The 13034-nt window shown below is 36.0% G+C and overlaps 1 pseudogene; it reads right to left on the bottom strand.

Annotated features, from left to right (window-relative positions):
* Positions 1-315: 315 nt before the first annotated feature.
* On the bottom strand, positions 316-3767 carry LOC107774682 (aluminum-activated malate transporter 8-like; annotated as a pseudogene).
* Positions 3768-13034: the final 9267 nt, after the last annotated feature.

The following is a 13034-nucleotide window of genomic DNA, read 5'->3' as shown; positions in this document are numbered from 1 at the left end:
AAGTTTTATTAAACATTGTTGTTTGCAACTTAATTACGCTTTTACCTCGATTTCTTTTATAAAAAGATCTCCACTCCAATAAAATTTAGTCATGATTAAGAACTTACGTTTTCCCTTTTTCTTTATAATTGTTAGTATTTCAAGTCCTCGTTTCATTTATCAATGTAAAAACAACAATAAAAAACCTTAACATCCTAAAACAGAAAAAGGAAAAGGAGAGAAACGAAGAGAATTTAAACGAACAAAATAGCTTGTATTACATATATAAAATATTGAAAGGAAAGTTACGGTTTAACACTCTCCATCCTGCTTTGTCACTTTACTTGCTCTTATTATCTCTAGGAGTGAAATAAAACTACCGGAACAAATTTCACTCCTTACTCTCTCTTCTGTCCTTTGTCTAATTTTTACACTGCAATTTGCTACTATTTACAATTCTCTATTTCCGACGATCCTTTTCTCCCTGCGATGGATTCACCTCCTCCTATGTGATCCTCCGTCACTGTCGCAATCACCAATGTCGCGCTTCCACGTACCCCAATTTCAACTGGTTCGAAAAATTAGTGCTGTCATAAAGCTTTGCAATATCGGCTAAATTCATAATATTTTGTGCCATTTTCAACTCCTCCACTGTTGTTGCTGCACTGCTTCCACGTACCCCGATAATAACAGATTCTCTTTTCTTCTCTTCCGTTTTCACCTCCTCCACCGCATGCGAATTATTGGCTGGATTAGCCTCCTCTATTATTGCCACTTTCTCTGCTGATTCAATGTTTTCACCTATCTGTATCACAACAAAATCACCACTCTCGACGTCATCCTCCATGACAGGATTCACAATTCCACGGTGCAGCAACTGGGACCGAGGCGGGGGCGGTGAAGAAGAAGAAGAAGAATCTTTCTTCTTCTTGAAATGGGCTTTGGCCGAAAGCTCTTCAACAGCTTTGGAGATTTCGTGGACACATTTGGTGACGTCAATGAGTATGGACAGAAGAGATGCAGCTGGGACCAAGTCCATGACGTCTAATTCGTCATTTTGGAAGAAAGCTTTGGAGGTACCGAGTGTCTTTTTAAGGTCATTAATGGCACTTTTCTCGTTACGCATGTGGGTTTCCTCAATGAAGGAAGAAGAAGGTTGCGTCATGGTTTTAATGGACAACACAAGTTCCTTTTAAGACTTTGCTAGATTCCGTGATCATTCTTTTGCATACTTCTTCTGTTCTCCTTTCGAATTCCGTTGGTGCCTGGAAATATTAGTTAATATCAGTAAGTTGCCAAAAGAATACCAATAATTATATGTTGTCTTAATTAGTCCCATTTTACCTGATGATATATGGTTCGATATTGAGTTTATATGTTAATAGTACGACTTAAATATTATATTTGTGATTTGGCAGAGAAATTAATAAATAATGTTCGTTTAAAATTTTGAAAACTAATTAATAAGATTGTACAGATTTAAAATGGTATCAAACATTTTGTGACTCCCAAAATCGAGAGACAGTGTTATATAAAGTGGGATGGAATATTGCAAAATCTGATTTTGTTTATTGAGAGATTCAAACTTACAGTACTCCCTCAGTCTCAATTACGTGACATGTGTTTAACTTGAGCATATAATTTAAAAGAAAAAAAACTGTGAAATTGTTGTCGTCTAAACATGCCATAAATATTTTAATGGCTATAAAATATTTCATTAAGGACAAAAAGGGAGCTTAAAATTAAATTATTACTGTTATATATATAAAAAAATATCATTATATTTATTATCATACATTTCAGCTAAAAAGGTTCCCGGCGGGATTTCATTTCACCATTTACGCATATATGTCTTCACAACTAATATAAGTGCATTTTAGTGCTATTTAAGAGCTTTTGTGTTCTTTCTTGGAAAGAATGTTTTTATTTTATTATTCGCGCTTCCATTTATCTATAAAAATACAACAAAAAAACAGACATATTAATTACATTCATTCTTTCTCGATATTTGTTTAACTGTTACCTGTAATCCACACGCGCAGGCGTGTTGCACCCTTCAATGCATGACACGCGGAGAGGGGAGGGAGAAGTAGGGCTTTAAGAAAGAGTGTTCAACTTATATCTACCTGAGTTTCAGAATTTAAGCGGCCAGTCAGACCTACAAGATGGCAAGCACATTGTCTGGCAAGACTACCAATCTTCAAGTATTGTTTCCATGGATGACTAATCCTGAAAGATCCGTGAGGGGGCTCCCACCATGCAAAATTTGCCTGAATATATCGTTTTTCGTTTTAATAATTAGTACTGAAATATCACTCAATATGAAGTGGCTCTCATGCTACCTAAAGTGATAAAGAAAGCTAGCTAGGGCGGGATAAAAAGGGCAAGAATAAATACTTGTTTTTGCTTAGTCAAAACATATAAATAAATAACCTACATCTTTTTGCCGCTCTGAAGAAATTTCAATTAAATGCAGATTAAGAATGATGGAACTTGAGAATGAAAAAGTCTAACTAGTGAGGATTGAAATTTGTTTTACTCACCAAAGATTCTTCAGTGTCCTTAGAACCAATAACACTTGTGAAGGCTTCACGAAATCCCTTTTCATTGCTCTTGGTACCTCCACCATTCTCTTCAATCTCAGAAATGTGAAAATACTCACTTCCAAAACCTGCAAATTAAGAGAAGTTCAATTTTTCATTTAAATTGTAATGATGGAAGGCTAATTAAAATAATAAAACAAGAATATATCCACAGACCATCTAAGAAACTTGCTAGCTTTTCAAGATTTGTACAAACAAGCTTATGAAGATCATCCCCGGCCCAAACTGGACGAATAACCATGGAAATGGTCATGACGGTGGCGACGCCAATCAGAATGGTCGCTAACCGCTCACAAGCAACGGTGAAAATATCCTCGGAGCGGTAACTTGAGACGGCGACCAAACTGAAGGTCAACACAAAGATCATGGTTCCATAGTCATACCTCCTCTTAATTTCGGGGTAAAACCTTGTATATGTACCTACAGCACCTGCATGGATAAATGGGGTTAAACATTGGATGTGAACAAGCGGATCGGAGTCTTTAATGTATGTTTTAATTAATTTCATTATGTGGAACAATTTAATGATTTGTGTATGAGATCAAAAGACTTCGTTGAGTATTCACAAATTTTGTCCATTTTGTTAATTTTGAGAAATAGGTTATACTATTATGCGTGTATTTCTTACCTACAATGAAGACCAAAACCCCAAGAACTATAGGATCCGGCCCTTCATTTCCAAACAGGCCAGCTAAATATTTAGCTCCAACACCAAATACACCAGCTAGTGCCGTAGCAGTACCTCTGTTTATGCTCTTTGATATGGTTGCACCTCAATTTCAAAATAAACATCAATTAATATGTCTATTCTCTTGAGAAATTAAGTGAATATCAACTAATTGGATAATAAATTATACCAAAACTAGCAATGTGTTTAGGGAAAAAATTAAATAAATTACCAGCAGTGAATTCAAAAGCAACCACCACAGTCAGGACAGCCCACATTACTGGTTGTTCAAAGCTATGATAAAGCGGCCCGTTATAGTAAAAAAATGAGACTAAAGTAAGAGCTAGTCCCACCTTAGCTGCATGCCAAATTTTTCTAGGATCATCTTTCCCAATCTTCTTTGTGTTTTTAGCAATGTTCCTAGCTTTGTCCTTTAACTTCCTGGGAAATCCCTTGAGCTGGCTCCACCACCTGGTGAAGACACCAGCTTTTTCATGGTTTGTTGAATCAATCTCCATTAAAATGGAAGATTTGGAACTGGCTGAGTTGGTATAAAGGAGAATAAAGAAGAGCCTAGAGAAGATGATGGGATGAAAATGCACAATGGAACCACCTCAACCTCCTTAATTTATATAGTTAGGGAGAAAAGTTGGGGTTCAATATTTTAATTTATTTACACATGAATATTTGTCTTGTCTTTGATCTTTCAAGTGTGTTTTGCTTTTTCTTTTTCTACCTCAAATATTAATCGTTTTAGCAAATTAAATTTGTTTCATCTTTATACATGCATATCTGTCTTGTCTTTGATATTTCGTTAGAAGGATAAGAGCTTATTTTCTTCTTAACTACATTCGGTCTCAAATATTAATCGTTTTAACAAACTGAATTTATTTCATCTTTATACATGTGTATTTGTGTCTTGTCTTTGATCTTTCATGAGTAGGATAAGAGCTTATTTTCTTTTTAATTACATCTGGTCTCAAATATTAATCGTTTTAGCAAACTGAATTTGTTTCATCATTATACATGCATACCTGTCTTGTCTTTGATCTTTCATGAGAAGAATAAGAACTTATTTTCTTTTTAACTACATTCGGTCTCAAATATTAATCATTTTAGCAAATTATTTTGCTTCAAAATATTTTACATTTTAGAAAACGAAAAAGTCACTTGTTGCCTTTTTTCTTCCAAATCTACCCTTATTGTTTTCCTTATATTAATTGAAGCGAGATGTTTAATGGGGTAAAAGGGTAATTTAGACAAATATTTTTTTATTAAGACTATCATGTCTTTCTCTTAGGGCGTGCAATATCCTAAAAGATATATGAATGATAGTTTAAACAAATATTCTCTAAGTTCCAATTTTACGAGGACCTTTTCGCTTGATTCAAAATTCTGAACAACATTTTGAAATGTATTTTTTCATCGTATTGATATGAGAAGAATTGCAACTTATATTATTTTTTATATAATTTTTGAATATCATAATTTTAACTTTAAAATATTGAGTTATCTAATCCAATTTCAGCTTCACATATTAGTCAAATTGAATCTCAAGATGGAAAAGATTTATAAAAAACGGAACTGAGGGAATACACTCGAATATCTGTCTTATGTTTGATCTTTCTTGAGAAGGAAAGAGTGTCTTCCTTTTTATTAGTTTTCCTTTGATTTCTCAAAAAACATTCCTGAGGATAAAAAAGGACATGTTATGTAAAATATTGAATTACAACGAATTTAAAAATATTTACTTAGATCCACCATTTTAATAATATGCACATCTAGGACATAAATGTTTTGAGGCATTTTGTATCCTTGGGCAATGCACAATGCCTTTTGTGATATCCTTGTTTACACGTAAAACAGTATAATTGAATTTATATATTGTTTCTAGACAAGTGAACTAATTTGATCATGAAATAATGTAATAATTGAATAAATGTACAATACTTAGCCTTAAAATATAAATGAAACAACAGAGATGGCAGTTCCGGGAACAAGGTTTCCAGACACAACAATGATGAGATCAAAAGCAAGAAAGTAAGATTGTATTAAGCTTTGTATAGAATATAGTGTAAGTTTAGCTAGAAAATTCATGTCCCCTACAATGATAACCGGGCTCACCATTTATAGTTGTGTCTAGGGAAGGAGGTCCTAGGATCGTGCCCTCCTTTAATGTCAATTATGAGGGTCATTGATGAAGATGTAACGGTGAATATTAATGCCAAATTCTATGTAACGGGCCGTCACTCTTAATGCTACAGAATATTTCTTATTAAATGCTACCGAGCGCAGAGCATTTAATACACCTTTATGAACGTTATACCTTTCGGTGCAAGCGGAATAGCTGCGTTCGATCTTCGGTCATCCCCGTTTAGGATTCCACGTGTTTTTCTTTTAGATGACCACGTGTCATATCATATTTTACCCTATACAATATAGAACTTTCTTTAAAAATATCTAAAAATCACGATAAGAAGCCCAGTTTTTACAAAAACATTATGGTTTTACTAAGTGGTTAGCAGCGGAAGTATGAAAAATTGCACGTAATGTACTCCCTCTAAGTGCATTAATTGAGCGTTGAGACCGATTTTAAACTTTTATATATTGACTAATTAAGGGGAGAGGTTTCATTGACCTTTCTAGCATTCTTTTTTTCATTGTTGTTAGTGAACTAGTTTGACCCAATAATCTGTGGCACCTGTTGTCTACTGTGGCAACGGGGAAAAGAAAATTTAGTCGTGGCATGACTACATTTGTAGACCAGAACATTATATCTACCTAAGATTAGCTTTCAACTTTGAACATCGGTGATGATAAGCGATGCGCAAATTGTATCTAAATAGAAGTGACAACTAACAAAAAGGAAAATTGAATGAATGTTCTATTAATCGTTTTAGCAAACTGAATTTTTTTCATATTTATACATGTGTATTTGTCTTGTCTTTGGTCTTTCGTGAGAAGGATAAGAGCTAATATTTTTTAACTACATTCGGTGTCAAATATTAATCGTTTTAGCAAATTGAATTTTTGTGAAATTGTATGCTGAATACAAGAGAAAATTATATGTGAAATTGTATTGCAGCTAATGCAGCATATACAGAACTATTCAGATAGAAAATCTACAAAAGATAAGAATTTCTATAACATAAATATATGTTTCCGGAGGCAAAAAAAAAAATTAAATGAATGAAGTGGCTAAATCTTGAAACCTTAATTAGTCGTAGTTATTAATTACCCTAGGTAAGAGAACATAAAATCTATCTTTATGATCAGAAGTCATTTGCGTACTTGAATTTACTATCACCATCTTTCGTCAATGTGCTTCCTTAACCTGCATTGATAAATTTTTGTGTTCAAGTAATTTGAATCTCATACTATATCAGTCCAATTCAACTCTATTAGTTGGTCGAACTGATATCCAATAAATCAAAGTGACAACCGAATTATCGAACATAACTATTTCTCTTTTCCTTTTCATTATAATATATTCTAAAGTTAATCCCAAGAAGTACAACGCAGGATTCTCAAAGGGTTTAACAGCAAATATTGATTTTTCAATATTGAATCATGTTTTCTCCTGCAAAGCCAAAATCTCAAGAATTCAAAATAAAGTAAAAAAAATTAGATGAGAAAAAAAAAAGGGGGGGGGGGGGGGGGGGGGGGGGGGGCATAAAGTCAAATTGGCGTAAACAACCAAGAGTTTGCCGAAGTAATGACATCAAGCAAAACAAAATGAGGTGAGAGCCATAACTGTGCTGTTTACTCCAGCTTCTCAACTAAGGAAAACCTCCATTAATTAATTTTTTGGTTTTTGCCATAATAATTGTACTAATAGTGAGCTGTAAGTAGGAGTGTAAGGTACTGAATAAGTACGGATAAGAAATGTGACAATCTTCACCGCAAAAGGTGGAAAATAGCATTTGTAACGCTTCTTACATTTATTTTCTTGGATTTCATGAATAGAAGTAGATCAGTTCGGTATAAATGCAAACTTCTGTTTTTAAGTATTGTTTTGTAAACTCACCCTAGAAAACTTCAGCATCAACTGTTCTTCTTTCTTTCAATTTTGTTAAATGCAAGGAGTAGATTAAATGGATTTTTGACCCCCTATCTTCAATTTTGTTAAATGCAAGGAGTTTAGACACCTTATATGCACTTTAATAGAATGATGTGAAAGATTTTACAAAAATATTGTTACAGTGGAAGATGAAAGATACAAAAAATGTAAAAAGGTATAGAAAGGTTATTAACCTGGAAGATGAAAGAAGGACAATTTGGTGTACTAAACTCCCGCTATACGTGTGAATAATGAAAGAAACAAAACATAAATATATAATTACATTTACGTACACAATCTTTGTAGGAGTAATATTTGATTGAAGGACAAAATAGTCATTTAACTTTTAATAGGTATTTTAGTTTTTTAATTTTTCCTTTAGACATGATATGATTGTTTCGCAAATTCACCCTAGAAAACTTCAGCATCAAGTGTTGTTCTCTTAAAAAAAAAAAATGTGTTGTTCTCTTTTCTTTTAATTTTGTTAAATGCAAGGAGTAGATTAAATGGACTTTTGTCCCCTATCTTCGGCACCAACTCTGTTTCACCTCCCCAACTTTAGCCCTTAACAGAGGATACCTTAGAATGTGATGAAATGGTACAGTTTTAGCCCCCCTTAACTTTAACAAGATAATGACGTCACATGACAAGCACATGATTTTATAATTTGAAAAAGAGATAAATTAAGCTGACTGTTAATATATGTAAATTATTGCATTACCCTTTTAAAGTATCAAGAGTTTATTGTTCATTAAACTTAACAAATTAGCCGTTCCATTCTATTTATTTTCGAGATACTAGCTTCCCCTGGACTAATTTCATGTAATAAACTTGCTTTTAGTCTGTCTAAAAAAAGACAACTTTCTATAGTTAAATATAATTTAATTAAATTTTTTATTTTACTATTATTGATATAAAGTTATAGCCATAGAAATATTAATATATCAGGAATGTCAAAAAAATCTTTATTTTTTCTTATAGTGCGCAATCAAACAAAGCCAAATAAACAACAACAACAACAACAATCTAGTAAAATTCCACTAATGGGGTTTGGGGAGGGTAGTGTGTACGCAGACCTTACCCCTACCCTGAAGAAGTAGAGAGGTTATTTTCAAAAGACCCTCGGCTCAAGAAAACAAAAAGACAAAAGGACAAAAGGAGACAATATTAGTATCACCACAGCAATCATAGAAAAAAATAAGAACACCATGAAATCAAGAAGAAAGATGCAAAACAAAAGCGATAGCTAGTAAATAGGTCCTGCACTGAAAAGTAAAATAGTAAGACACAACATTGCTACTAGCTATCTTAGATAAAAACCCTACCTGGTTAGTTCCACAATGGTAAGAAGTAAGGCAAGACTCAACTACCTCCTAACCTACAACCCTAATACTCGACCTCCACATCTTCCTATCAAGTGTCATGTCCTCGAAAATCTGGAGCCTCGCCATATCCTGCCTGATCACCTCTCCCCAATATTTCTTAGGCCGCCCTCTACCTCTTCTCGTACCCTCTACAACCAGCCGCTCACACCTCCGTACCGGAGCATCCGGGCTTCTCCTCTGAACATGTTCGAACCATCTAAGACTCGCTTCCCGCATCTTGTCATCAACGGGAGCCACGTGCACCTTCTCCTGAATATCATCATTCCTAATCTTATCTATCCTAGTGTGCCCGCACATCCACCTCAACATCCTCATTTCTGCTACTTTCATCTTCTGGATATGTAAGTTCTTAACGGGCTAACACTTAGCTCCATACATCATGGCCAGTCTAACCACCACTTTATAGAACTTACCTTTGAGTATCAGTGGCACTCTCTTGTCACATAGGACTCCAGATGCTAACCTCCACTTCATCCATCCTACCCCAATATGGTATGTGACATCCTCGTCGATCTCCCCTCCCCCTGGATAACCGAACCAAGGTACTTGAAGCTGCCTCTACTCGGGATGACCTTTGATTCAAGCCTCATATCTACGCCCACTTCCACTGGCTTAACGCTGAACTTACACTCCAGTTATTCCGTCTTCGTCCTGCTCAGCTTGAAACCCTTAGACTCAAGAGCCTGTCTCCAAACCTCCAACCTCTCATTAACACCGACTCGCGACTCATCAATCAGAACTATGTCATCGGCGAATAACATACACCATGGCACCTCCCCTTGAATATGGTGTGTCAACGCGATCACCAGGGCGAATAAGAACAGACTGAGCGTAGAACCTTGGTGTAACCCCATTACAGCCAAAAATTGCTCAGAATCGCCTCCTACTGTTCTAACTCAAATCTTAGCCCCATCATGTATGTCCTTAATCGCCATAATGTAGGGAACCGATTTACCTTTTGCCTCCAGGCATCTCCAGAGAACTTCTGTATGTACCTTGTCATACGCTTTCTCTAGGTCAATAAACACCATGTGCAGATCCTTTTCATTTCTTTGTAGAATTCCACCAACCTCCTAACAAGGTGTATAGATACATAAAATGAGTATAATTACATGACATGCAGTATATATGTTTGATATACTAATAAGGGAAATGGCGTTGAGGTGGAAGTTTACAGTGTAGTACTGTAATACATGCCAGCTATTTACGAGTAGGAGAAACTGTTATATACTTCCTCCGTCTAATGTTTATGTAATGCAATTTGGTTGAGCACGAAATTCGAGAAAGAATGAAAATTTTTTAAACTTGTAATATACAACAAGTTTAAAATAGTTTTATGATCATAAATCATCTTATTAAAGTTAAAACGAGAAGTTTAAAGTTAAATTATTTCTAAATATCAAAAAATATTATTCGTTTTAAGAACATGCTAAAAAGCAAAGTATATCCGTATAGGGTAAAATCGATTCATATTAAATGCTCATATAATAGAATGACACATGGAACCAGAAACAGATAGAAAGCAAGACAGATGGAAGTCAAGACCGAGGGCAGCACTCTCGGTTAGCACCGGAAAGCCCCAGAGGGAATGTTGCTCATGAAAACTAGGGGTGGGCGTTCAGGCAGTTCGGATTGCATATGAAAATTTTGGTTTGGTTTTTTTGTTTTCGGATTGAAGAAATGACAATCCAAATCCAATCCAAATAAGTTCGTATTGGATCGGATTTTTTAATTTTGGTTTTAGATTAATCGGTTTGGATATTTTGTATTTTCGATTTTGAGCTTATAAGTTGAGATGTTTCTTCTTTTTACAAAAAATAAATATCCAAATGAAGCACTCTTGTTAAATTGCCTGAAAAGTTCCTCATTCTCACCGCAATCATCCAAATGAAATCTTAAAGTAATGAAATTATTATCAAAAAAATATAATAGAGGCATTAATGCGGCCGATAAGAAGTAGAAATAGTAAAATCATGTCTAAATAGAAAGTATTCTCACAGTAACTTAGTAATTAATATTGAATATATGAGATAATATCTAATGGGTAGGGTATTGAACTTATTGTTGTTGACATATGGATAATGAATGATATATAAAGTATAAAAATTTTGGATTTTCGGATACCCAAAAATTCGAAGTTCCAAATCCAATATCCAAAATTTTTAAAAATTAAATCCAAAATCCAATCTATAATCCGAAAATCCAAACCAAAAATCCAAAAAATTTGAATTTCGGTTTGGATTTCAGGTTTGCCCAAACTATGCCCATCCCTAATGAAGATATGTGAATGCCTGTCACCTGATAGCATTCAATAAAGAATATTCTGCATTATTAAATACATAATCCGTTATAGAGAATATGGTATTCATAGCCTGTCGTTACACATTCTTCAATGGCCCCCATAATTATCATTTAAGAGGGGCTTGATCCTCGGACCTTGTTCTCTAGGTGCCACTATAAATAAAGATTCCAACAACCATTGTAGAGTGAGGAATTTTTCTGACAACACTTATACTATATACTGTTCAAAGCTCAATAACACTTTATTTCTTTACTTCTTAATATTGTTATTACTGCTTTTGGAAGATTTACTCCCGGAGCCAAGCTCTCTACTGCCTTATCTCGATTTCAACGTTAAGTCTTACATTCTTATTTAATTTGTTTATCATTTTGGGATTAATTTGCTTGTTTATAAACCACGTATAAATTCAACTATACCGTTTTACGGGTAAAGAGTTTGGCGCCCACCGTGGGGCTTAGACAGTTGTATAATTGAGTTGATCCTTGCATCTATTACTATCTTGTTGAGGCCCAAGGACATCAACGTCGCACACAACGTCGCACACAACGTTGAGGCCCAAGGACATCAGCCTCATCACGAAGACTCAATCAGTGATACCCGCAACGACGGGGATGAGGCCACGCCGGTCAATGGCTGGCAATATTCACAACATGTTTGAGAGGCAACTCCTGATGATGCTGAGGATGAGCACGTCATTGAAACAGTAATAATCCTGAAGGAGCAACAGAAGGCTATTATGGGCCACCTCTCATGACAGGATTAGGTCATGACGGGGTTGAGGCAGGCATTGTCGGGTGCTTCCAACAATGCGAATGGATGAGGTCCAGTTCCTCCCGATGCACAATTTTGAGGGTTGACAACAACACCCCGAGGGGCAAAGTCGGCTTCGATAGGGCCGGGGGGGACGATAGCGGATCCGATAAAAACAATGAGAATGACCCCTTCAAAACCGAACTCATGCGGTTTATGAGGGAAATAAACTCCCGAATGGATCAAATTCCAAGTGCACCACCAGTATTTAAAAGGCCGGATTCAAAGAAATATGCCTAGTTGTCGTTCAAACTAAGTGCAGCACCAGAGTTGATCCCTAAGCGGTTCAAGATGCCAGACGTGGCGAAATATGATGGGATTTCGGTTCCTTAGGTGCACATCGCCACCTACACAACGCTGGTGAAGGGAAACGACTTAGCTCCACATGAGATCGAGTCAGTTTTACTGAAGAAATATGGGGAGACCCTCACGAAAGGGGCCCTGAAATGGTATTCACTTTTACCCGAGCACTCAATAGATTCCTTCGAGATGCTAGCGGATTCTTTTATCAAAGCCCATGTTGAGGCTAGGAAGGTACATGCTCGAAAGGACTACATATTTAGGATTGCACAAGGAGAATCCGAACTGCTGCGGGAGTTCGTGACCAAATTCTAGAAAGAAAGGATGTTGTTACCAGCCGTACCGGATGAATGGGCAGCTGAAGCATTTACTAAAGGGCTGAATCTGAGACACTTCACGGAAATTGAAGGAAAGACTGCTCAAATTCCAAGCAACAATATGGGCAGATGTTCATAACCAGTACGAGTCAAAGATAAGAATTGAGGATGAATACCTCGATTTTCCAGCATCAACCAAGGGTCGGGACCGGGAGAAGAATAAGGATAAATTGAAGGATGATTTCGACACAGATCAACGGTCTTCTGGAGGTCGGTGTTTGCCCTGTGAAAGGGCTGAAGGACACGACAGACATTTTCGGTCGGTAGATAGATTCACTACTGATAGGAGAGTTGATCGCAGCCGGAATAGGAGATCATTGCAGGACAAAGAGGTATCGGGCTATCGAGACTCCGCCTACCCCAGGTTATCCGAATACAACTTCAACGTCAGCATGGTGGAATTAATGTAGGTTATTAGGAACATTAACGAAGTATGGTTCCCTAAGCCAATGAGATCCGATCCAGTCAGAGGGATCCTAATTTATGGTACGAGTACCATAGGACCAACAGTCACCGGACTGGGGACTTCCGGAATCGACGCGAGGAGGTGG

Source organism: Nicotiana tabacum, chromosome 2 (genome assembly GCF_000715075.1).
Source record: "Nicotiana tabacum cultivar K326 chromosome 2, ASM71507v2, whole genome shotgun sequence".
Taxonomy (NCBI): Eukaryota; Viridiplantae; Streptophyta; class Magnoliopsida; order Solanales; family Solanaceae; genus Nicotiana; species Nicotiana tabacum.
Note: the sequence above shows the minus strand (reverse complement) of the source record. Positions and strands in the feature narration are given on the sequence as shown.